The following is a 25764-nucleotide window of genomic DNA, read 5'->3' on the forward strand; positions in this document are numbered from 1 at the left end:
ATGAGTGCCACGTCAAAGGTAAGGACCGTTTGCATTTCTTTTTCTGTGGGCCACCTGTTGATATCTGTAGGACATATATGGATTCTTGGTCTTTTTATTCTTTATTTTGAGAAGCTCACTCCATAATAAGGCTATTAAACCCTCATCTGTGATGCATGTTGCACATTTTCTTTTCAATTTGTCACTTGTCTTTTCCCCATATTTATGGTGTTCGTTTTGTCTTGTTGCTCTAGAGGCATTATTTTTATGTAATTAAATCTACTAATCTTTTCTTCATTAGTTTAGAATTTTTTTAAAGATTTTTTAATTTATTTGACAGAGAGAGAGAGAGATCACAAGTAGGCAGAGAGGCTGGCAGAGATGGGGAAGCAGGCTCCCCACTGAGCAGAGAGCTTGTTGGGGGGCTCAATCCCAGGACATTGAGATCATGACCTGAGCTGAAGGCAGAGGCTTAATCCACTGAGCCACTCAAGCGCCCCATTACTTCAGGATTTTGAGCCGCAGTTGGAAAAGTTTTTCCCATTTCTAGGTTTTAGAAGACTTCATTCAGGTTTTTTTCCACTGCATGTGTGGTTTCGCTTTCAAAATTTAAGTCTACCTTCTATTTTAAATTTATCCTGGTTTATAGTTTGACAAGTAAATCCAGTTTACATTTCTTTTTTTCTGTGTAGCTACCCACTTACACCATTACCCCCTGACTAAGAAGTAGTGAGGAAGTTCTAATTAGCATTGATTTTCCTACTCACAAAATCCTTTGTGGTTATGCTGTGGTGATTGCAGTGTCTACATTTACTGCTTTAATTGTGCCTACTCTTTTGTAAGCTGGATGATTTAAATGCCAGCAAGGCCTCTTTTAAATTATAAAGGACCTTCTCTTCTTTTTTGATCTGTCAACAGCCCTGGGTGGCAGAATATTATCTTCTCCACTTCACATATGAGGAAACAAGTCTCAAATGTTGGCTTGCCCAAGATCACACCATGTCATCCATCTCTCAGTCCTCACCCAGTGCTTCTCCCATCCTGGGGCTGAGCCACTTCTCTGCACAAGGCCATAGTCAGTCATGGGGCAGTAGAGGAGAACTAATCTGGAGGTGGAGACTGCCTGTGCTGCCTCCTAGCCCTGTAACCTTGAACACCGCTCTCTTTGCAGTGGCAGATCTGTATGTGAAGTAGTTGCCAACAGGCCATTGTTTAGCAGTTTAGTAACCTGCCTCCTTTTGATAAACAGATACTTGGTGTTGCCCTATGCAGTTCTGATTGTCCTCCCCATGATATAACTGACGCATATATATGCACACCAACCAAGGTTTTTTGGGATTTCTAGTCCAAAACACAGCAAAGTAAGATTCTTTAAATTTCCCAAATGTAAACTTAAAGTGTTAAATAAGCTTTTTTTTTTTTTTTTAAGACATGCACACTCCTTGAGAGTAGCATATGCCCCTCCCCAGCTTGATGTGGTACTCTCGAAAGTTTTTCCCTGTTCTAGGCTTCTATGATTTAAAAACCCAGACTGGGAATCAGAGATCTACTGTTCTCAGTTATGATTGATTGGATGATTGATTCCCCCAAGGGAGAAATCTATTTTCTTTTAAGATTTTATTTATGTATTTTTCAGAGAAAGAGCATAAACGGGGAGTGGCAGGCAGAGCAGATGGAGGGAGAAGCAGGCTCCCTATGAGCAAGGAGCCTGATGCAGGACTTGATCCTGGGAACCTGGGAACATGACCCGAGCCTAAAACACATGCTTACTCTACTGAGTGACCCAGGCATCCCAGGATCTATTAACATACAAATGCTCTTTCTGTATCTCTCTGAAGCAGGATGGTAAATTACATGTCACAATTGTGTGGTTGTTGATTTCTGTTCTGCCGGGCCCTGTCCTGAGAGCTTATGGGTGATTTAGATATGCTGTCTGTACTCAGGAAGCCTGCAGTTCTAATGGGGGAAGCAAACATAGGAACAATCAGGTAAGTGTGGTTAGTGCCATGATAGAGACATAACTGTAAGGGCCTATTTAACCAGAGCAGCTCCATCCAGTTAAACAGTGATTTTGTTGTGTATGCAGTAAAACTTAAACCGCCCTTGACAACCTCCCCCCCCCCTTCCCCCGCAGCCCCGGGGAACCTACTTAAAAACAAGTCCCGGAAACCAGTCCCAGGTAACAAAGCCCAAATACAAGGGTGGGTCAGGCCAGGTGGAGGTATCCAATCAGTGGGAGATTATACTGTCTCCCTAGCTACAAGGAGTATGGGCCCCGCCCTTTGGGTGCCTTTTGGGTGCCAATTCTGACCAAGATGATAGGCTAGTTCAAATATCTACTATAAGGTAAATTGTAATTCAGTTGGTCACTTATGTGTGACCTAGCGTGACTGTGTAGCTTTCTCTGTGTGTTACAATCTCATTGGCCACCTGTGCATGGCCAGGCCCAACCACGTGGCCTTTGCCCTTAAAAGCTAGTCTGTAAGGCAGAGAGAGGTCGCCTCTTTGTAAGAGAGGGTCCTGGCCGGTCAGTTTGATTCTCGATGCTTGGTGTGAAATAGAGCTTTGCTTGACCTTCGCTTTGTATCAGTCTTGCTCTTTTGATTACAGACCCAACAATAACAAGGTGCTTTGGAAGCACCTATATCATGAGTAGTGGGAAAGGGAATCCAGAAAAGCCTTCTGGAGGATGAGGCTGACCCTGAGCTCTTTCCTTAAATAGGAAAGGTAGGAATTAATGGAACAAAGAATAACAAAGGGATTCTAGGCTATGGAGGGGTGGTTCAGTGGCTACTGTTCATTGGGGGCCTTCTCTTTCAGAATCTTTATATCCTATATCTCATTTAATCTCTCTAGCCATCCTGCAAGTTAGCTGTTACTTCCCTTTCAGACAAATCAGGAAAGCAAGAGCTGAGATTGCTAAACACTTATGGTCACAGAGCAAATAAGTTCCAAATTAAAACCTCAATCCAGGCCTGTCTGACTTCAATGCTGATGGCTCTGTAAATGGCTTAATGTAAACATGTTTCTAACCTCCTCTCTGCCAGGTAATCCTTTCTCATAGTGATGTACATTCAACTGGCTCCCTTCAGCTTCTTGGGGAACCAAGGTTAGTTTCCATTTGTTTGGTTGTGGTTTTTTTGATGTTGTTGTTTTTACCCTGCCTGAGACCAAAAACTGGCTTGATAGAGGCTGTCTGGCAAACACATTTGTTGTAATAAAATCAGTCATGAGAGCTGGCCCACTGCTTGGAAGGAACAGCAGGGAAGATTCCTTATTTCATCACCTCTGTACTTTTCATTTAGGCATGAAACAAGCTTTTATAATGGGACCTTGTCTTTCCCTTTTCAGTTGAGGCCCCCCAAACAGAACAAAACTAAAGTTGCCAAATGTGCCCACTTTCCAAAGTGAGGTGTTTACAGTCTCTGCAGAGCTTACAGAAGAGCTGCTCAGGTTCCAGTTTTGTAAGCCTTAGTTCACTACCTGCTTGCAGGACATATGAGAAATTGAAGACTCCTGCATGTTTGACTCACCCTTGGGAAACTCAGTGGCCAGAGCAGTTTACCTACAACGACAGAGTGATGAGAGGTGAGTTTTCACAAATGCAGGGATGAACTAGTGTTTCTTCTGGAACAGATGTGGTCCATAGGGAAAGACCAGGCCTGGGTGAGGTTTTTGTCTACCTAAGAGAACTACTTGGAAGAGAGATGAGTTCTCAAGTGAAAAGAATCTGTAGAATGTGTCGCCAAATACTCAGGGGCTATAGGTAGTAAGTGTAAAGTCTAGGAAAATGCATTGCCTGTGTCACAACTGTTGCAGCTAAGGATTCACAGTGATAAATCTTTGAGAAATTCAGAAGCGTATCCTCCAAGAGAAAGAAAAAGTCTTAAACTTCTTGTCCAGAGAGCCACACCACCAAACCATAGCTCTTAAGTCAGAACTTTTCTGCTCTTCCCTTTTTTCTGCAGCCTGCCTGCATCCAGCCCAACCCTAGAGGAGCTGAAGACAGCTACGGAAGTTGTGGGAGAGGCACACTTGGACCCCTCTGTCACATAAACTAATCCCACCACCTTTTTCTCTTTGCTCAAACTGCAACACAGGTGTGCTGACATTTTGACAGATTTTTTGTTTACTTGTTTTCCTTCCTCACTAGCCTGTGAATACTTCGAGGTCAACTTGATCTCCGTGTACATTTCTGGGTAAACTCCTAAAACTGCAAATGGGTCCCAAGTCAACTAATTAACCTGATTTTTTATTCATAAATGTGGAAGGATCAACCAAAGATCACCAAAAATGAACAAAACAAACAACATCACAGAAAAACAAATGGGATGAACAAATTGAAACAACTGACCCAGAAATGGAAATACAAGGAACAGAAGAAAGTTTTCCTCAGCCTAAAGGAAACTTGAATCCCCACAGTTCAAGGGAGAGCGGTAAGCCAGGCAAGATGTTCATACGGAAAAACTCATACTTAGACACATCCTGAAAAAGTTTCAGAACTCCACAGGATAAATAGAAAATCCTAAGAGATTTTTTAGGAGAGAAAACAAAACAGAGCAGTTTACCTACAAAGAAATTATCTTGAATGGAACCTACCCAGGCTTTCACTAAGTTTAGCAGCGGGAACATCTCGTTTTAATCTTAAACTGTATCCCTCATCAGCCACGAGAGTCCTTTGCTATTCCTGGGCTTCATGTCATGAAGAGGCTATACCAGATATTTCTGGGGTCTTCATCAGCTCAGATCTGCTGCCAATTCTTGTTGCTAAGCTCCAAAGCTGATCTTGCTGTTGGTGTTTACATGATGAACCCCACCAAGCCACTCTACTCTGTAATTCTATAACATGCACAGCTGGGTTTTTTACTGCCTTCACGCTTTAAAGGAGCATGTGCATTTGCTTCCTGAACACACGCTGACTTACCAATTCAGTCTTCTTGAGAACAGAAACAGTAGTCGAAAGTATAGTACTCTGTAAATGGAAAACACAATTAACATCTGTTGGATTAATCTACGAACACACTCTCGTGAGCATCTGCAGTGCGTCTTATACTACACAACATCACAGAACTCAGAAAAGACCATTGAGATCTCCGCCTAGAGTTCATCATACTGTGTAAGACAAGACTCTGGTTCCATGTGAATGTAATGGGTGGTACAGCAACAACAAAACACATGGGGCAATGCTCACTTCAGCAAAATTAAACATTTCCTTGCTTGGGGATTTTTCAGGTCATTATTTGTGAGCCTCTGTGCATTGGTTTACAAAAATCTATAGCATTTCCTCAACATGGTAGAACATTTTTACTTACCAACTCAAGAAGCATATTCTCAGGTCTATCTACTGGCTTCCAGAAAATGCAGTGGATAAAGAACATGTTAAATCCCACCAGGAGGATTCAATCAATTAGCCATATCCAGAATGTGAGACATTCTGCAAGATAAATGGCATTTAATTATTGTGGACTTTATTGGGTTTGGTCATGGCATTAAGGTTATATTTTTATCTGTTAAGAATCAACTGAAATAAAAAGGTAAGCTGAGGCAAGCTTAAATTATTAGTAATAGAGTTTATTAGTGGAGGAACTGCAGTTTGGAAAATGTATGCTCCACAAGGTACAGGTGAGTGTGTTTGGGGTGGACTGTATTTATGGGCAAGGAGTGCAAAGGGAGAGTCCAGCCAGAGTCCACACAATAAGTTCATTGGCTTGAGGAAGGCAAGAGTTTCTTGGTGGATGTTCACTGGTCAGGAGCTAAATGTCAGTCTTCCGTAAATCAGGCATTTGCAGGAAATCAGTCTCTCAGTTCTTAAGTCTTGTTTTCCTAAAGGTACATGTGTGAGATTCTCTCTCATTTCCTCTGGTTCCATTTTAGATTGCAGTTCTTTCACAAATGATACATACTGAAATATTTATAGATAAAATGATAAAATGTCTGGGATTTTCTTTTAAATAAATACTGATAGTGCTTTTTTCCTCAGTATGAGTTTTTGTTACCTGGATATGTTAACTTTGTAAACATTTGTTGTCCTTTACACATATGACTTGTGCACTTTTTGTAATTAATTTCTACTTCAAAAATATGCAACATTTAATTTGCTGGATTTTTAAAATTTACAAATAATACAAATAGATGGCTAAAAATTTAGTTCATATGTAAAAGGGTATACAGTGAAAAGTATGTCTTCTTCCTGACCCCTGCAGACTGGTTTCTTCTCACTGAGGCAACAACTGTTACCAATATTCATCTGGAGACAATTTTATATATGTATAAATGTATGTGCAAGCATGTCTAGGAGAGAGAAATCCATGTCAATACTCATAGATTTTCTAGCTTTTAGGAATTCTATGTTATTTCATTGTGGCGAGCATTATTAGCACACTTTGTCCCAGTGCTGGACATTAGGTGGCTTATAGTTTTTGTGACCACATATTGCTTGCAAGACTGTCTTTGCCTACAGACCTTAGTATTTATGGGTTTTGTAATGTTAATAGGTGCGTCTAGAGTGTTCTCCAAGACGTTTGCCCTTTTTAACCTCCGTTTCTACCCACTGGTATCTAACAGAGTGCTCGAGTTTATAATCTCCTGAGGCATAAATAATAATGACCTCAAGAGGGAGATATTTCCAAAATAAATCAACCTTTGATTATAACAGTTCTTATTCAAATACCTTACACAAGGAAGACGTGGTTTATTTATAAATAAAATTAATACTGAGAAATGTCAACTGAAGTGCTTCCAGAATAGAAGGTTTTCCCTTCTAAATGGGGTGATAAATTAATAAAATTTCAGAAAAATGAAAACAGTAGGAAAGCTGAACTATCTTTATTTTAACAAGAAGGCTAATGAGATAAACTGAAAATTTTGAAAGAATGACTTGCTTATTTTAATGCCCTTTGTCTCTGACCCTACCTTTAGTCCCTGGTTCCACATCTGCTAGATCTTGCTGTTATTTGTTTTAAAAATGCATGTGAGTTTGAGCCCCACATTAGGTGTGGAAATTACTTCAAAAAAAAAAAAAATCTTAAAAAAAAAAAAAGAAAAAAGAAAAGAAAAAAGCCTGTAAACTTCATGGGGCAGGCTCTTTCTTGTTGACAGTGAAGCCTGTGTTTGGTTCAGGCTCAGTATTTAAGCGCTGAGCCCAGCCAGCAGCAAAAAGGAACTTCTGGTATTGGGTTAGTTTGTGGTCATCTGGGAAAAACAGTGGAGGGAAGGCGAATAGTCCCTGGGGAGAAGCACGTGGTAGTACAGCAAAAACTTTGTAACCTTTAGTGGATCATGGGCTCCTTTAGTAAGGATCTAAATCTCTCTCCAGAAAAATGCACACATTCAAGTCATACAATATTTCGCATGCAATTTTTAAGGGAAGAAAAATTTTTCTTTCTTCCCTTCTAGGTTCTTTAACTAACTTAATACTTAAATTGACAGAGGACAGGTTAACAGGAGAAAAACAAATTTAATTTTGCATGCACAAGAACCCCATAAAAATATGAAATATTCAAAACAGTGACCAAAGCAGGAAGCTTTTATGCCTTTTAGATAAGGAAACAATGAATTTGTGAAGAATTGACAAAACAAAGGGGTTTGGGTTTAGGGTAGCAAATTAATAAAGAAGTAACAAGATTTGTTTTTGCAGCTTTCTCAGCCCTAAATTGTGTCTTTGGTGATAAGAATCCTTCCTATCCTCTTAGTACAATGAAGGTGACTTTCACATGGGGAGTTTATTTTCTGTTCTCAGGGGGCACAGAGGAGGTTCTGATTATCCTTGTACTGACTGTTTCTCAAGTAATTTTAATTCAAGATAATCTATATGCCAAAGTGGCATATTTTGCCACATATTCTGCTCCCCTTCAAATTCACAAGGCTTTATAGGACCCTCAAGCCCTTGGCCTAGAAGGCTTACACAAGAAAGTGTAATATTTATATTTATATTTACATGTATGAATATGTGTATACATATATATAAAATAGACTATGAAATATAAATATACTTACGTTTTTATATTTCAGAGTCCAATATAAGTAAAAGAGCAGATCTTGCAAAAGCTATGACTACTTTACTTTTGGGTCCTTTCTGGCTTCAAAAAAAAAAACCAGAGAGGCACAGATAAGCATCCACTCTGTGTGTGTGTGTGTGTGTGTGTGTGTGTGTATGACTGTGTATAGTCTACATATGCTTTATAGTTTTACACAATAGTCCTAGCTTCATGAAGGGCTGTAATTGGATATTTTTTCCATTAGATGGAGCTATATCTTTGTTACATGAGAATTTCATGAATTTTATTAAAGGAATGTTTTATAGGTAAAGAATTTTAAGGTGGAGCCAGAAAGAGATGCAAATTAAAATCATTTTTGGAGTAGCCATGCTACTTCTAACTTTTAAAATATCTTGAGTTGTTAATATGGGTGCATTTGCACAGGTCTTATTTTTTTACATGTTATTGATAGCATATTTTAAAAACTTTGCTTTTTGTGACCCCCTTAAAAAATACCCAAACCAAACTTTTCTCCTAGGATAGCTGTTAATAGTATTTCAATTAGGAGAGTCTCTTATGGTTTCATAGTTTGCTGGGGGGTGGTGGGGTGGGAGGGTTAGGGTTGCTGGGTGATGGACACTGGGGAGGGTATGTGCTATGGTGAGTGCTGTGAAATGTGTAAGACTGATGATTCATAGACTTGTACCCCTGGAGCAAGTAATACATTGTATGTTAATTAAAAAATAGTATTTCAATTAGTACATTTCTAGAAACAGGTCCACAATCACTTGTTGGGATTCTGAAATATAAAAACCAGATTTTGAAAACAAACAAACAAACCAAGAAATTCAGCTAAATTTGAGTTTTGTATAAACACTAAATAACATTTCTAGTGTAAGTAGGTTCAATGTAATATTTGGGACATTTCCAAAAACTTATTTGTTGTTTATCCAAAATTCAAACTTAATTGGGCATTCTATACTTTGTCATGTAACCCATTCTGAAAGCCAAAGATTTTTGTAACTTATTTGATGGGAAAATACAGCCTATATTGATGTGAAACTATTTATAGTCTTTTCCTCACTTAGTGTGAATGTTTTTGTGAGTCACTGCAAAGATATTAACATGTTTGATTATGGACACTGCTGTGGCTCTGCTGGAGGTGTCGCATAATATATGGTATTTGTGCCAGATTATCTTTTCAAATTTAGAAAAGTACTGAATTCCAAAATACAGCGGTCTCCAAGGCTTTTAGAAGATAGCTTATGATTCTCTGGTAATTTTTTTTTAGTAAATAAGAGAAATAATTATGCAAAAGTTTATTCTTGAAGGTACTATAAGAAATTTTAAAAATCCAAAATTAGTTAATTATAGGTAATATGACTAGAAGTAAACCTCCGAATTTCCTTCTGAAAAGTGCGTCTTGGTCTTCCGCTGTCTTTAAGAACATCTGAAAAATAACACAGAGCACAGTGTACCTACAGTATAAACTGATAGTGGAGAGATCATTTAATCCTCTCCAGACAAAACAAAATCACCTTAGCTTCTGAAAGAGAGGTGGTGATCTTTCCTTCCCTTCAAACAAACAACCCCTATGGAAGGAGACTGCCTACCTTCCTTGGCATTACATTCCAGAATACCGTGATTTTGCTACTTAAGAAATGCTTTCTAATTTGTCTTAAATGTGTCTGCTTTTGGTAGATCTTTAATAGAATACCTATTGATTTTCTCCTCAGATTTCTCTTTTCAGATTAAATAATTGCAGTTCCCTTCTTCCATTATAGCCATTTGCCAAACCTTAGTATTATTACTACACACTTAACCTTAATCTGGTATAGATACAAGATTATACACACACAAGAATCATGCACCACAGCAGTGTCAGTGTTTATGATGTATTTACTAGGTCTTTTCCTGCTAGGCCTTTTTTACCACATCAGTTTCTTCTACTAACATTGACGACAGGTTTTTGTTCAATGAAATACCTAGTGTTCCCTTTCTCTTTTACGTGTATTTTTATATTGCACGCATCTTTTTTTTTTGTTTTTTAAGATTTACTTATTTATTTATCTGACAGAGAGAGACACAGCAAGAGGGGGAACACAAGTAGGGAGTGTGGGAGAGGAAGAAGCAGGCTTCGTGCTGAGCAGAGAGCCCGATTCAGGGTTCGATCCCAGGACCGTGAGATCACGACAGGAGCAGAAGGCAGATGCTTAACGACTGAGCCACCCAGGCCCCCTGCATGCATCTTTATAAATGCTGGGGTTAAGAATCTGTGGCTTAGCGTTCCTCAGTCCACACTTGTGCAGGAAGCTGCAGCCAGATCCGCACTGGAACCCTGTTTTGCAACCAATATGACAATGAGGTCACTGTTTGGAGCACTCAGGGCAGGATTCATCCAATTGAGTAGGCAGTGGAAGTTGTCAAACAAGATTCAGCCACAGTTGGTTTGAAATCAAAACCCCATGCCATGTTGGTTGCATTGAAGACAGCACAGTCAGAGCTTGTAACTCAGCAGAAAAATATTCTCCATGTGGACAAGCATATCGGTATGTCAGTTACAGGACTTACTGCCGATGCTAGACTGTTCTGTAATGTTATGCTCCAGGAGAGTTTGGATTCCAGATTTGTATTTGACACACCTCTTCCTGGGTCTCATCTTGTATCTCTAATTGTAGGCAAGACCCAGACACCAACACAACAATATGGCCAGAGACCATATGGTGTTGGACTGCTTATTGCTGGTTATGATGATATGGGCCCTCACATTTTCCATACCTGTCCATCTGCTAACTATTTTGACTGTAGAGTCCTGTCCATTGGAGCCCGTTCTCTCTCAGCTTGTACTTACCTGGAAAGACACATCTCTGGGTTTATGGAATGAAATTTGAATGAACTGGTTAAACGTGTTCTGCATGTCTTACAAGGGACACTTCCTGCAGAACAGGACCTAACTACAAAGAATGTTTCCATTGGAATTGTTGGTAAAAACTTGGGAGTTTATGATGATGATGTATCTCCATTCCTGGAAGATCTTGAAGAAAGACCACAGTGAAGGGCACAGCCTGCTCAACCTGCTGATGAACCTGTAGAAAGGGCTGATGAACCGATGCAACATTAAGTCATAAACCAGTCTATATGCGTATTATCAAGCCTGTAAGAATGCAGGAGCACTACTGGTGATTATAATCTATACTGTGAACCAAAAGATGCAGGGTCGTCCTATGGTATGTTTTGGGAATCAGTCCATGTGTGTTTTTTCCCAAGCAACTTGTCTGAAATCATATAATGGTGTGTGCATTTTTCTTTGACAGGCTCTATACCATCATTTTCTAGAAAGTATAGTTATCTGTACTAATGTTTTTATATGAAGAACATAGTGTCTTTGTGGTTTTAAAGACAACTGTGAGGGGGCACCTTGGGTGGCTCAGTGGGTTAGTGGGTTAGGCCTCTGCTTTCGGCTTGGGTAATGATCTTGGGGTCCTAGTATTGAGCCCTGCATTGAGCTGACTGCTCAGCGGGGAGCCTGCTTCCCTCTCTCTCTGCCTGCTTCTCTGCCTACTTGTGATTTCTTTGTCAAATAAATAAATAAAATAAAAAAAAAGTGAAGACAACTGTGAAATAAAATTGTTTCATCTGCCTGGGGGGAGTAATGTGTGGCTTATTGTTATTCTACATAAATTCTTGATGCCTAAAAATGATTTTTTTTCTTTTGATGTGACTCAGGTGGGAAGAAAACTTCAAAGCTGGATTTGAACTTGAGATCATTTCCTTCATTATTAAAACAAAGAGACAAACAAAAACATAATTCTGTGGGTTTTTTTTTCCCCCTGTCTTGCCTTATAAAAGCCATCCCTGGATCTGTAGTTGTCTGGATTTTGATTTGGGTATCTCACACTCATTTATGCAAGAGTTATACAGACACCTTTTGATTATACAAGGAAATAGACATTGTGTAGTCCTATGGAATGAAGCTCTGGAGAAAACCTGGCTTTGTCCCTGGGGCTCCCTTAATGTAAACTGGGGGTGAGGAAACTCATTACAAGGCCTCGTTGTGCCCATTTAGTGTGAAGGTAACAGAAGAAAATAAAATCGTTATTCATAATTCCCCTTCACTTTATAAAGAGGGCTTCTAATTTGCTGGGGACTGTTGTACAAGTAGGCAAGTCAGGTTGCAGGTGAGTGACTGGAGGAAGGAAAGGCACCAGTGGGGCCAGGTCCTCTCTGCGGTACGAGGGGTAAAAACTCCTGGAGGGGTCAGGGAGAGTCAACTCCGATTTGGATGTTTGCAGTGGTTTGCTGAAAATGTGTACCGTAAGACTTCTTTACTGATTCTCCTTTGGGATCTGTAATAAAGTGTATTCTAAAAAAATTTCCAAATGCTGGGAATGGCTGTGTTTCTTGTACAAAACACCTAAGTCCTAACTGGTGTGAGGAGAAGACAGAGCTAGCCTGTAAGGATGGGTGACAGCCTACATCTTCAAGGAAAACACTTAGGGCACTGCCTGGCAGGTCCAGGGGTCTAAAAACCCTTCTGCACCCATTGTCTGAGAGAGAAGAAGGTGTTTTGTAACAGGGAACAACAGCGGGCATTTATGACATTGGAACAGAGTTGTATCTGCAAAGGTCTGTGCTCTAGCAATCAGAGACGAAGTAGCTGGTCAATAGCAACATGATAATTAAAGAAGACATTGTTTTTAAAGTCTGAGCCTTGAACAATTGGACATAGAAAGACTATGAATTCACACATAACATAACAAAATGAAATGTTTGAGTGAGGGCTCAGTGTAGCATGTGATCTGGTTCCACAAGGAGCCCAAAGAGGTAGCAATGGGTGACATTGAACTAGGCTATGAGAATTCAAGAATCTAGACCCGACCATGGCTTTCCTAGTAACTTCTTCAGTAGCTTCTGATTCACAGTTTCTTCTGAATTGAGAACTGTTTGAGGATAATACAGTTTTATTTGTACACTATTTATATAATATTGTTTTTGTGTTGGCCTTCATTTAAATGTTTTTAAACTTTATCACAAATCGTTTCTAGTGTGAGTTTGGTTTTTCTTAATTGTTTTATAAAATTCTTAGAAAAGAGACTTAGGTACCTACACTAGATAGATACAAGATTACACTTATGGCGGGGCACCTGGTGGCTCTGTTAGTTGGGTGTCTACCCTTGGCTCAGATAATGATCCTGGGATCCAGAGATGGAGTCCCCCATGGACTCTCTGCTCAGTGGGGATCCTGCTTCTCCTTCTGTCTCTGCTGCTCCCTGCTGCTTGTGCTCTCTCTCTCTCTCTTTCTTTCTCTGCCAAATAAATAAGTAAAACCTTAAAAAAAAAAAAAAAAGATTACATTTACAGCTATATTTCTGAATCCCAGAAGGCAGAATAGGTAAGTAGCTATCCCTCAGAAAATCTGTCTCAATAAAACTCATTTCTTCATCATTGTGCCACTAATTGCACTTGGTAAGTGTGTTTGGCAACTCAGGATTTTTAAATACATTTTCCCCAATTACAAAAGTAATAAACATCTTAAAAACAATACAATATAGGAAAGTATAAGGAAAAATGAAAATCATACTGAATTTCGCCATTCAGACGTAAAAACTTTGTGGCCCACGGTGTTTAACTTTGAGTTTTGGAAATTAGGTTGATGAGCTCCATAAAGAACAATCTGGAAATCGCACATTGGAACCTTGCCAAGATCGATGTATGTATTTAAAAATTCTTGAAATTCACAGGAGAAATCTTCAGTTTTTTAATTTCTCCAATTGTTCCTTAAGTGTCCTAGGATTTAAGTATTTGGACCTGCAGAACTGAACATTTGATGTATTAAAATCAACTAGAAATATATTAATTGTTCAAGGTGTACTAGCATAGCTGATGCATGTGTGCAAAAGAGCAACAAGGAAAAGCATCCATTCTCTCCCTTGTTATCATAGAAAAAGGGCACTTCTTTCCACCTTTTACAATTATATACCTTTTATTGCAAGTGCACCATATATTTTCATGTCTTAGCTTCTTTACATGTTGTCTATGCAGCTTTTCAGATTTTACTGGAAGAAATAAGATGGAAATAAATGAGGAATGTAATTTTAAATAATTAAGACTTGATATCCTAATTATTATTACTATTTGTCTCACTCTGTAGTAATTTAAAAATTATTAAATTCTACAGACAAGGTCAAAAACACTAAGCCTGCAAGGACATCAGTACACATGTCTACTTCAAGGTGTTTGGTATAATATTTTGGTAATACAGGAGGACTTACTTGCCTAGAAAGATGAAATTCAGTGAGAACAAGGTTTTCTAGAGATGTGTTTAACCCCCTCTAGTGGAGAGAAGTGTAAGGAAAATTCTCCAAATATTTTGATCAGCCTGCAAAATTTATCTAATTAATGATTCTTTCTGAGCACATTAGACTTGTTAATTAGTCTTTAGTTAGTTAAGCAAGAGAAATTTGGCCACCATTAAAAAAAAAGATCCTTCTCATTCCCTACACATCTATAGACTAAATCAGCTTTACAGAGATATTTAGAAATTAACTGAAATGTTATTAGCATATTTCATTTCTTAGTCAAACCAAACAGGACAGATCCCTGATATAGAAAACACAGCTACTTCATCTTTAGAAAACTAAAGCAAAACAAACAAAACAAAACAAAACTATCTTTGACCAGATTTCTCCTCAAATCACTATTTTAGGACAAAATCTTATCATTTCTATTAGCAATCATCCACCAAAGAAGGGAAAAATACCTGTGGTCCTTGCTACTGTTGTGTTTAAGAAGAAAAACACGCCTTATTAAAGCATCTTCAGCTGGCGCTTGTCATGAATTTATGGATCTGTTGAACTTGGGCGTCGTGCAGCTCAAAACACGTTTATTCTCTTAGCATTCTTCGGGGGCTCTGTGCATTCGCTGGGTGCCAAAGATAACATCTAGATCAGCAATTTCTCATAAATCATTGGAACATGGAACATGAAACAAGCAGAAATCAGGAATTCAATAATAAATACGGCAAGGTGCACAAACAAGAGAATTGAAACCAGATGAAAAGGAGCCTTTCAGTACAGAAGGTCAAGGAACACTTTTCCCCTGCTCCCTCAAAGACAGAATAATCCCTCTGATTGTGCTCTCCATCCAGCCATCAGCTTACTGCTCCGACTTGGTTTTGGAATATTTATGTGGCGGATTTAAGGCTTTAACATACAACTGAAAAATTAGTGTACTTTATTTTAGTTTGCTCAAGGCCCCAGACCATTATGCAATGAAGAGGAAAATAGTGTTTCGTGTACTTTAAGGAGTCCTGTGCTCTCATGCCTTGAAATAAATTCTAGATATGTGTATATAAATATAACTCAATTTATACAATAGATTTTTTAAAACCTGAAGTTACATATGTGATTAACAAAAGGTAATGTGACTGATTTTGTTTACAAATAAAATGTCAGAATTTCAGGAGCCATCTTAGGAAGATATACTTACTCTGACAATGTTAACATTACTAAAGATGTTACAGGAATTGCTCTTTGAGTCTTGAAAAGCTTTAATCTATTTTTAACAAAGTCTCTGTAGTGGCAAAGCCTCCTTTGTCAGCGAGTTTGAACTTTTAGAAACATGGTCATTTGGTGACAAGTATGGTAAATCATGTAGGTGAAATGATTTTTTTTGCTAAAAACAATGTAGAATAATAAATTAACAGTAAAACTGGTTTTGAAAGCATTTCCCAGGAAAAGTTACAAAATATGACCAATGTCTCCTTACACAATTATTCAGTATACTTGGTGAGTATGGAGACTTTTGGATTCTGTTTTATCTTTTAACAAAGAACCTTATTTTGCTCTTTTATTTTTAATATTTTAATTTAATTTGATTGTAAGTACATGATGAGAACTCACTTTAAGACAGCATCCTACATTAAGGAGGGCACAGGATGTAGTGAGCACTGGGAGTTATATAAGACTGATGAATCACTGAACTCTACCTCTGAAACTAATAATACATTGTATGTTAATTAATTAAATTTAAATTAAAAAAATAATGAGTATCCTAATGCAATCATTAAAGACTAAAGAAATTATTTATTATGTGAATAAATAAGTAGTTGATCACTTTTCAAATGTATGTATACATATTTGTTATGTTGTTGTTATTTCTCTTTTTATTATTGTTATTGTTATGTTATTGTTGTTTCTCTTTCTACATCCAGACAGTTGCATGGCATATTTTGTGATTGAATTAAGTTTAAAGTACTGAGTTGATTCATTTTGGTCCCTTGAAGTTCTCCTTAAAGTTTTTGTTTACCCTTGATTTCAGTTTCCCATATCAGCCTTATCAGAACAAAAGCCTTGCAAAGCAGCCAGGCAACTGACCCTGGACCCACCTCCCTCAGTGTCCCTCTGAGCTGCTTTCGAAGGATGTCTTCCTTCCATGCAGAGATGCATCATGGTTGCCATAGGAAAAAAGAAAATGCCTAATTCTTTTTTGTCTTTTAGGTTTCTTGATACATAGGTAGGCACTGTCGCTCGTGGTTAAGCGTATAGGTATAGATAGAACACCGGGGTGCAAGTCCCAGCCTTCCACCTGCCAACTGTGTGATCGCATCCAAGTTGCTTAATTGCTCTGTATCTCAGTTTTCACACGGGCAAACTGGAAAACCTCACAACTCCTAATTTATGGAGTTGTAAGGTTTAAAGGAACTAACATATTAAAAATGTCTGGTACATGGTGAGTCTCAATGAACATTTGCCATTACCATTACATTGAAATAGATACACAGAGTGAGCCTTTTTGCTGTTATAATTTCTTTTAAATTTAGAAATTTATGGAGAACGTTTTCTCATGTCAGTAAACGTGTCACAGCTCTAGTATTTTAGCTTGCAGATACGCCGTGATTTACTCGTTAATCCCTTGTGCTTGATATTTGGATGGTTTCTATTTTTTTGCTGTTTTAAATGATGTGATGAATTTGTTTATCCTTGTTTTCTTAATAGGAGTTTCTGAACAATTTCATAGGATGTGTACATTTTTAATCCTTTTGATTTTTTTTTCCAAATTGGCTATATAAATATATCGACTTGCATCCGGCATCTGTAGAGACGATGCGGATGTCTGTAGCCTACCACCCACAATCCCAGCTGCCTATCCAGCGTAATCCCTCTTCCACTATGTTAGTATATTAGCCACCTCTGCACGTACTGGACTCCCCTCATAGAAAAATAGCTTTTACTGGTTCGATCGTTCAAATCATGATCAATGATGAATATATTAGGGATATATGTATCCCTAATGTTAGTTCTTTCACGTTACTTTTCTCTTTAATCTTGGCTCCATTTCTCCAGTCTCTACTCCTCATTCCTTACCTCCCGTTCATATCTGTCTCTGCAGAAAGGTTCAAGTTCCAACCTCAGAAACATTCTTCAGACGTGCCATCATCACCAGAGTTCTTAGAAGCTTAGGGTCACTGCGGCACAAAGATCCGATCGTCCTTTATGCCAAATGAAATGTAAGAGGAATTGCAAGAAGGCTTAGAACCAAAAAAGCACAGAAAAACCATCAAGTACGGGACAAAACAGATACAAACAGAAGGAACCTGTGTTATGGGGCATGATTTTAAGGTAAAGATCACATAGAGAAAAGTCCTTTGTATACTGAAAAGTAAACATATACAAGAGACATTTTTAGCGTAAAAACAAGGCGTGGAATGGTCTGTGTCAAATACTGTGCTCCTATTGGCATTAGAAAATCGGGTCAAAGAACTATGTGTGTTGCTTGTTCATGCATAATGTCCCTCTGACAGAAAACAAAAGACCCTGGTGGCTCTGCAGAAGCCTTGGAAAGGAAAACTGGGGTGTGCAGAACAGGGACGTGTAAAGATTGTTTCACTCTCTGTCCTTTTGCACCAAACAAATTTTGAATTACACGAATGCATTGCCTCTTCAAAAGTAGGAAAGTAAAACATGAGGAAACTTTTCTCTCACAAGTGAGTATCTTGTGTTACTCCTTAACTTCTATCACGGTAGTGTCCTTTTTAGAAGCCACTTCCTTGGGGCGCCCGGGTGGCTCAGTCAGTTAAGCGGCTGCCTTTGGCTCAAGTCATAATCCCAGGGTCCTGGGGTGGACTCCCACATCCATCCGGCTCCTGGCTCAGCAGGAAATCTGCTTCTCCCTCTCTCTACCCCTTCCTCTGCTTGTGCGCGCGCTCTCTCTCTCTTTCTGACAAATAAATGAGTAAAATCTTAAAAAAACAAAACAAAACCACTTCCTTTCTTTATCCTAAACTGTCTCATTAACACACATAATAAAGATCCCTTGAAACTAAAAGGCATTCCTCTGACGAAATTATTAATTGTAAATTTCAATTCTCCAGAGGCTAAATACAACAAATCTCTATCATAGAGAATCTTTTTTCTTTTTTTTAAGTAGGCTCCCGGCCCAGCATAGTGCCCAGCTCAGGGCTCGAACTCATGACCCTGAGATCAAGACCCGAGCTGAGATTAAGCGTCAGACACTCAACAGGCTGAGCCACCCAGGCACTCCTTTGCCATATAAAATCTTTGCAGGTCATCTTCATTTTCATTTTGTTAGGAGAAAGCTAAGGACTTCTGGGTCCAGGGGACAGCAATTATGTCCAGGTTTCATAGAATCAGTGGCAAAAGCAAAAGAGCTCAACTTTTCTTTTTCTTCCTTCCTTCCTTCTTTCCTTCCTTCCCTCCCTCCCTCTCCCCTCCCATTTCTTTCTTTCCAAAAAGAGAAAACTCATTATGTTTGGCTCCTACAGCTATATATTTGAAAAACATTTGGCTTTTTTTTTTTTTTTTTTGGAGGTACTTTAATCAAACACAACTCAAAATGATTCACTTGGACAAGTGGTCTTAACAGCAAGGAAAACAAATACTTTATGAAAACAACATCTATAAGCCTAAGCCTCGTGTCTTTTATCTTTACTATTTTCTCTGAGTCTGGCATGAAACAGACACACACCAGCCTCCACAGGGGGTTAAACAGAGAACCATCCAAACATCACAAAGTGCCGTCCAGAATTTTGATGACTTCCATTCCCTGACTCTGGAGCACAATGCCTGGTTCGTGGTACAGAGACCATGATGTCCTGCCCTGGACAGATACTTGCGGTGGGTGCCAGGGACAGATACTTGCGGTGGGTGCCAGAAACAGCGGTTCTCTCTAGCCCCCGGCACAAGATGCACACGTCTTAGAACGAGCCTCCATCCTTTTTCTAGGGCACTGAGCATAAACAGCTTGTTTTACATCTGGCTTAAAGTCACTTCTGCTCAATCTTAGAGGAGGATCTTAGCTCCCACTTCATTTTAGGGCAGCTTTCAGCATTTATTGCAGCTCACTTGTTTAATTCACAAAGTTCTTATTTCTGTGTATTATCATACATAGGGATGAAGGGAGAGTTAAGGGATCTGGACATCTGCTTTCAGAGGGGGAAGCAGGACATATCCGAGGGCTAAGGCTTTGGCTCCTGGGTTTTCAGATCTCAGAGAAAGGAACCTTCCCTGGAGCCTGAACTCTGTTAGACACCACAAAGTAGCCTTTAAATTGGGTCTTAGATAGGGGGAAATTCTACGCGGAAGTACACTGAATTGTGTGGAGTTGTGGGTATTCCTTGATTCTTCTTTATAACTTTTTATACCTGTCAAATTTCCTACCGTGAGCCCACTCCTCAGTAGGACTGTAAGCTAGAGGAGTGGTGTTATCTCTCAGACTCCCTCTTTTTAAAGAAGAAGCTTTAAAAGGGAGATAAGAGTAAACATGCTTAGGGCTTGACGTGAAATGAGGTCACGAGCATGGGGAGCCTGACTTGGAGTCGTTGCTCAGTGAACACTAGTCTCCTCACCATCGTGCCCCTCATGTTCCCTGTTCATGACAGAATCAGTGGTTTGATGGAGGAGCAGCAGGCAGGGTCACTTCTGTCAGAGAAGATCTGTCCACCCCCGTGGTTTTCAGATTTTAGCATGAGTCAGAATCACTGTGAGGCCTTGTTCAAATCAGGCTGCTGGGTGTCATCTCTACAGATCCTGACTCAAGAAGCCGACGTGAGGGCTGAGAATTTGCATTTTTAACAAGTTCCCTGAGATGCTGCTGCTGGTTCAGAGGGCACACTTTGAAAACTGTGGCTCTACAGGCTGTACAACAAAGGTTAATTTCAAATTATTCCAAGTATAAATATCTGATCTCTGTCTTCTCTCTCTCCCTTTTTGCCTCCCTCCCCACTCCTGCTTCATTTTTTTCATATTTGAAGGTTATAGAAACCACCAAACTCTGTGTTTCCCACCTCTGTATTTTTTGTCAACAGCTCAAGTCTCTTCTTATGTCAAAAAACCAGGAGGGAGAAATAATATTGTTATGCTTTAAGTATCTTGTTTCATTTAGATACCAAGAGAAAGAGAAACAAGCGTTCTTTGGACATTCACTAATCTCAACTGATATTGTCTACTACTAAAAGATAGACTCTTTGATGACTAGTGCCTTAAAAAAAATTTGGAAACTCTATAGGCACTCTGGTGCCAAGAAACATTTTTGACATTTAGGACTTGTTTAATCTTTGATCAATATAAATATTTGAAAAATAAAATGATCAGGAAAATGGCTAAGGAAAACATTTCAGGCCAGTGCTTGGAATAGCAGGTCATATTCAGTTTGGAGCCCATAAAAGCCCTCTTTGTCTTCCTAAACTCTGTAGGATAGAAGTTCTTTGCTTGGGAACTTGAAGTTGAATGCAGGATGGCATATTTGCTTATGTGCATTTTTCTGGGAAGAGGGTTCACATTTTTTCAATGGGAGGTCAAAGGGATTTTTTAACTCAGAAAGGGTTAATGGTGCCATGGAGGCTTGCTTGGCCAAAATCCACATGTTAATTTTTTGGTGAAGAAAGCGAATTTCTAGCAAGGGAGAAGGAGCTGGTAGCATGGGCTGGTAAGTGGCCCATTGCAAGATGAATAAGGAATGAACTCTGCCAATGATCTGTAGCAGGGAACCGTTTTTATTGCCCTCATCTGTAACACCGAGGTAATAAAATACTTAGTTAGCAGAATAGTTCTCAAGTTCAGTGAGATATTTGCAAGGTGCTCAGCATAGTATCTGGCACACGTGGATGCTGAATAATGGTAGAAGTTGGGGCACCTGGGTGGCTCAGTGGGTTAAACCTCTGCCTTCGGCTCAGGTCATGATCTCAGGTTCCTGGGATCGAGTCCCACATCGAGCCCCACATTGAGCTCTCTGCTCGGCAGGGAGCCTGTTTCCCTTCCTCTCTCTCTGCCTGCCTCTCTGCCTGCTTGTGATCTCTGTCTCTCAAATAAATAAATAAAACCTAAAAAAAATAAAAATAATGGTAGAAGTCCTAGTGTGTCGTACAGTGATCGTTACATTAGCACTGGGAGCAAAGCTCTCCAGCGCGTCTTTGGTTCCCCCTGAAGGATTCAAAGGTCTCCTTCTGTGAGATAGTGTTATTACCCTCGTTTTACCCATGACGAAACTGAGGCTTACTTCCAAAAGGACTCAGGGCAGGTTGTTCTTGCATGCTGTATCCATGTATTAGAGCCATAGTTTCTGCCAGTAAAATTGTATCATATCATTCTGTGAAATACATATCATCCATTCATCCACTGTGCTTTGTGGGGAGCACTGTGATTTGCAAGAACTCAACCTCTCAAACAAGCATGAGAAGCACTGGCCAAAGTGGTGTTTCAGAAAATAGCCTGTGAGAAGCTGGGAACTTCAATCATCTGGTTCTGAACCCATGGTCTACCTACTGAACCACTTGCCTGGTTAGGAGCAACACTTGTATCATACTCCTTGGAATTAGCTTTGTATTTAAGCAAAAAATTAGCTAAAAAAATGGAAATATACTACACATTGACACACAGTAACAACACACTCATACTACTTAAAACATTTATTTTCGGAAAAGGTAACAATGGACTCCAAGCAAGATAATATATATTTTTTGTTAAGATACAATGTATTATATAATGTATTATTTGTTCCAGGGGTACAGATCTGTGATTCATCAGTCTTACACAATTCATAGTGCTCACCATAGGACATATCCTCCATCACCCAGTGACCCTATCCCTCCCACCCCCACTACCCCCCAGCAACCCTCAGTTTGTTTCCTGAGACTAAGAGTCTCTTATATTTTCTCTCCCTCTCTGGTTTCATCTTCCCCTCCCTTCCTCTGTGATCCTCTCTGTCTTGTTTCTCAAATTCCTCATATCAGAAAGATCATATGATAATTGTCTTTCTCTGATTGACTTATTTCACTTAGCATAATACCCTCTAGTCCCATCCACATTGTTGTAAATGGCAAGATTTCATTTCCTTTGATGGCTGCATAGTATTCCACTGTATATAAATATACCACATCTTCTTTATCCATTCATCTGTTGATGGACATCTGGGTTCCTTCCATAGTTTGGCTATTGTGCACATTGCTGCTATAAACATTGGGGTGCATGTGCCCCTTCAAATCACTACATTTGTATCTTTAGGGTAAATACCCAGTTGTGCAATTGCTGGGTTGTAGGATAGCTTTATTTTCAACTTTTTGAGGAAGCTCCATGCTGTTTTCCTGAGTGGCAGCTCCACCAACAATGTAGGAGGGTTCCCCTTTCTCCGCGTCCTCACCAACATCTGTCATTTCCTGATTTGTTAATTTTAGCCATTCTGACTGGTGTGAGGTGGTATCTCATTGTGGTTCTGATTTGTATTTCTCTGATGCCAAGTGATGTGGAGCACCTTTCCATGTGTCTGTTGGCCGTTTGGATGTCTTCTTTGCAGAAATGTCTTTTCATATCTTCTGCCCATTTCTTGATTATTTGTTCTTTGGGTGTTGAGTTTGATAAGTTCTTTATAGATTTTGGATACTAGCCCTTTACCTGATATGTCATTTGCAAATATCTTTTCCCATTCTGTCAGTTGTCTTTTGGTTTTGTTGACTGTTTCCTCTGCTGTGCAAAAGCTTTTGATCTTGATGAAGTCCCAATAGTTCATTTTTTCCCTTGAAAGATAGTATTTTTTAAAAGATTTTATTTATTTCTTTATTTATTTGAGAGAGAGAGAGAGAGAGAGAGAGAGCACGCCAGTGAGGGGAGGGACAGGACAGAAGGAAAGGGAGGGAGAGAATCCCAAGTTGAGCACTGAGCACGGAGCCCAAAGTGGGGCCTGATCCCAGGACCCGAGATCATGATCTGAGCCAACCAAGAGTCTGACACTTGACTGACTGAGCCACCCAGGCACTCCAGAAAGATAAAATTTTCAGCTAATTTACACTCTGCTGATGATAATACTCAGCAGAAACGCTTGCCATTACTCCCAGCTAATGAATCTCTTGTGTTTTTACAGTTCCTGCTTTTAGTAAAGGACCTCACAAATGGAGACATTAGGTTCTTGCTATTCAAAATGTGGTCTATGCACCCATAGGATCAGCGTCCCCATGGAGCCGGTCAAAAATGTCAGAATCTCAGCCCCACCCAGACCTGTCTAATCAAATGTACATCTTAATAAGATCCTCAGGTGATTCATATGCACCTGAATACTTGAGAAGCATTTGTTTAGGTAGCCAGAAAGTTTCTTCTGGAAAGTGTGAGCCCATTTCTATGGTGTGGAGATGATTTCTATTTCCTGCCTCTTGTCTTTCCAGCATGTGTGCAAGCTGGTACCTTGGGTCTCTGGAAATGCTCTCTTGTTCTCCCTTGGTTTCCAGCTTATGTTACATATGAAGATGTAGCCCTCTTCAACCAATCTTACTTGCCACCTTCTTCCGAAAAGCCCAGAAACCCAGAGAATCAGAAACTAGGCAGAAGCCATCCTCCAGCTGACCAAAACCCCTCTGGTCAGGCACTAAAGGGCACAGAGTTCAGGCTGTGCTTCCAGTGACAGAGCTTCTAGAGCAAGTTTTAAATGACTTAAAATAAGAGAAATTGCTACTGAGAATTCTAGCCCATGATAACTAGGAGCTTGCTGAAGAGAAGGAGAGGTTAGGAAGTGAGGAGTGGAGGGAGAGAGATTTAAAATTGAAACATTGTTTCAATTTTTGGTTTTAAGCCCTTGCTGGGGTCCTGTTCTAGCTGTGGGTGAGCCATTTACCTAATAGAACTTCTGTGTTTGGTCAAAGCGCTTTCCCCCATTTCCAAGGGTTCCGATTTTCAGGGAGTATGTTTGCACCAGGGAAGCAAATCTGATCCTGCTCTTGGCCAAGAATAAGCTGACCAAGCAGATTCTAGAGCTGTCGTTTCGATGTCAGTATCACAAAGGGGTTATGAATTATTATTATTATTATTATTATATTTTATTGTTACTATTATTAAAATTGTCCCCAACCTTGGGGAAGAGGTACCCCAAGGGACAGAGTAGATGATAGCAGCTCCCGAAAGAGGGAGAAAGAGAGAAAGCAGATGTAGAGTTTGTGGGTGAGAGTCAAGAAGGATAATTCTTTTGGGGCCAGGCTTTGACAGGAATTTCTGCAATAGAAAGTCCAGTGTGGACTGTCAGGCTTGGGGCACTTACATGGTTTGGTTGAGGTCATGGAGCTATAAAGAGGCAGAGCTGGGACTGGAATCAAGTTCAATGGGTTCCTTGGCTTGGAGAAGTCCAGGCTAGAGAAAAAATGTTTACTTCTTAAATGTCAGCTGACTCAGAATCATGTGGAGGGCTTGTTGAAGGTGCTGGACTCCACGCCAGTGTGTCTGGCTCAGTGGGTTTACAATGGGATCTGAAGGGCTGAATTTCTAACAGATTCCCAGGCAGTGCTGATGCCGCTGGTCCAGGGACTAGACTCGGACAACCACTGCTCTACTGCCTCCCTCTACCAGAAGGATGGTCCTGACATTGCCTTCCTAACAGGCCCTTATTACCTTCCTAACCTAAGGTGGGTTTGTCTGCTAAAAAATATTAATGCACAGTGGGGACAGGAATGATCAGTGTCTAACTTTCAGATTTCTCCTCCCTTTTCAATGTCCCTGCACCTCTTCCCCCTCCCACCTTCTCAGTGGGTGAAGATTCTTGCTTGATGGTCAACTGCTATCTTCCTTTCTATTGTGCTGAATCCTGGAACTAGACAAAACTGAGGCTAAAGGAAGCCTGAGAGGCTGAACTCATGTACACAATAAAGTGCTAAAGAGAGGGAGATGGATTAAGAATCCACTTTGGCTGGGCACTGGGAAGAGTCATGGAAGAGAACAGAGAGCAAGGGGCTTTAGAGAATGAGGGTCTCCAGAATCACCATAGGAGCTGAAAACAGGAGTGGAGGAGGGGAGAAGGGCTCGTGGGCCATGGGCCAGATGACTTTCATGTCCTGCAGCTGATACAGTTACAGATTGAAGCTTGTTTTTGACAGAGAGAGATCACAAGTAGACAGAGAGACAGGCAGAGAGAGAGGGAAGCAAGTTCCCTGCTGAGGAGGGAGCCCCATGTGGAATTCAATCCCAGGACCCTGAGGTCATGACCTGAGCCAAAGGCAGTGGCTTAACCCACTGAGCCACCCAGGCGCCCCTTGAAGCTTGTTTTTGCTCCTTAACTGTTTCTTTGAATGCATACCACATGAGTCTGGGCCCTGGGGGTCCGAGGATTGATCTGGGACACAGACTTGGTCTTGCAGTAGTAATGATGATGGTTCTCTTCTGACTCATCCACACTGCAACCTCTAGTTCTTATTGCTACAATCTGGGAAAGGATGCCCATGGAAATTCAAGAATGCTGATGTTGCATATCTGTTTGAGTTACTCCTTAATCTATGCTAGGATTCTTCTCTATTACTTCCAAATATTTAGTACAAGTCTAC

General features: G+C 39.9%; 1 pseudogene; it reads left to right on the forward strand.

Annotated features, from left to right (window-relative positions):
• On the forward strand, positions 1 to 11739 carry LOC131825587 (proteasome subunit alpha type-1-like; annotated as a pseudogene).
• The last annotated feature ends 14025 nt before the right edge of the window (positions 11740 to 25764 follow it).

Source organism: Mustela lutreola, chromosome 2 (genome assembly GCF_030435805.1).
Source record: "Mustela lutreola isolate mMusLut2 chromosome 2, mMusLut2.pri, whole genome shotgun sequence".
In the NCBI taxonomy this organism is placed as follows: domain Eukaryota; kingdom Metazoa; phylum Chordata; class Mammalia; order Carnivora; family Mustelidae; genus Mustela; species Mustela lutreola.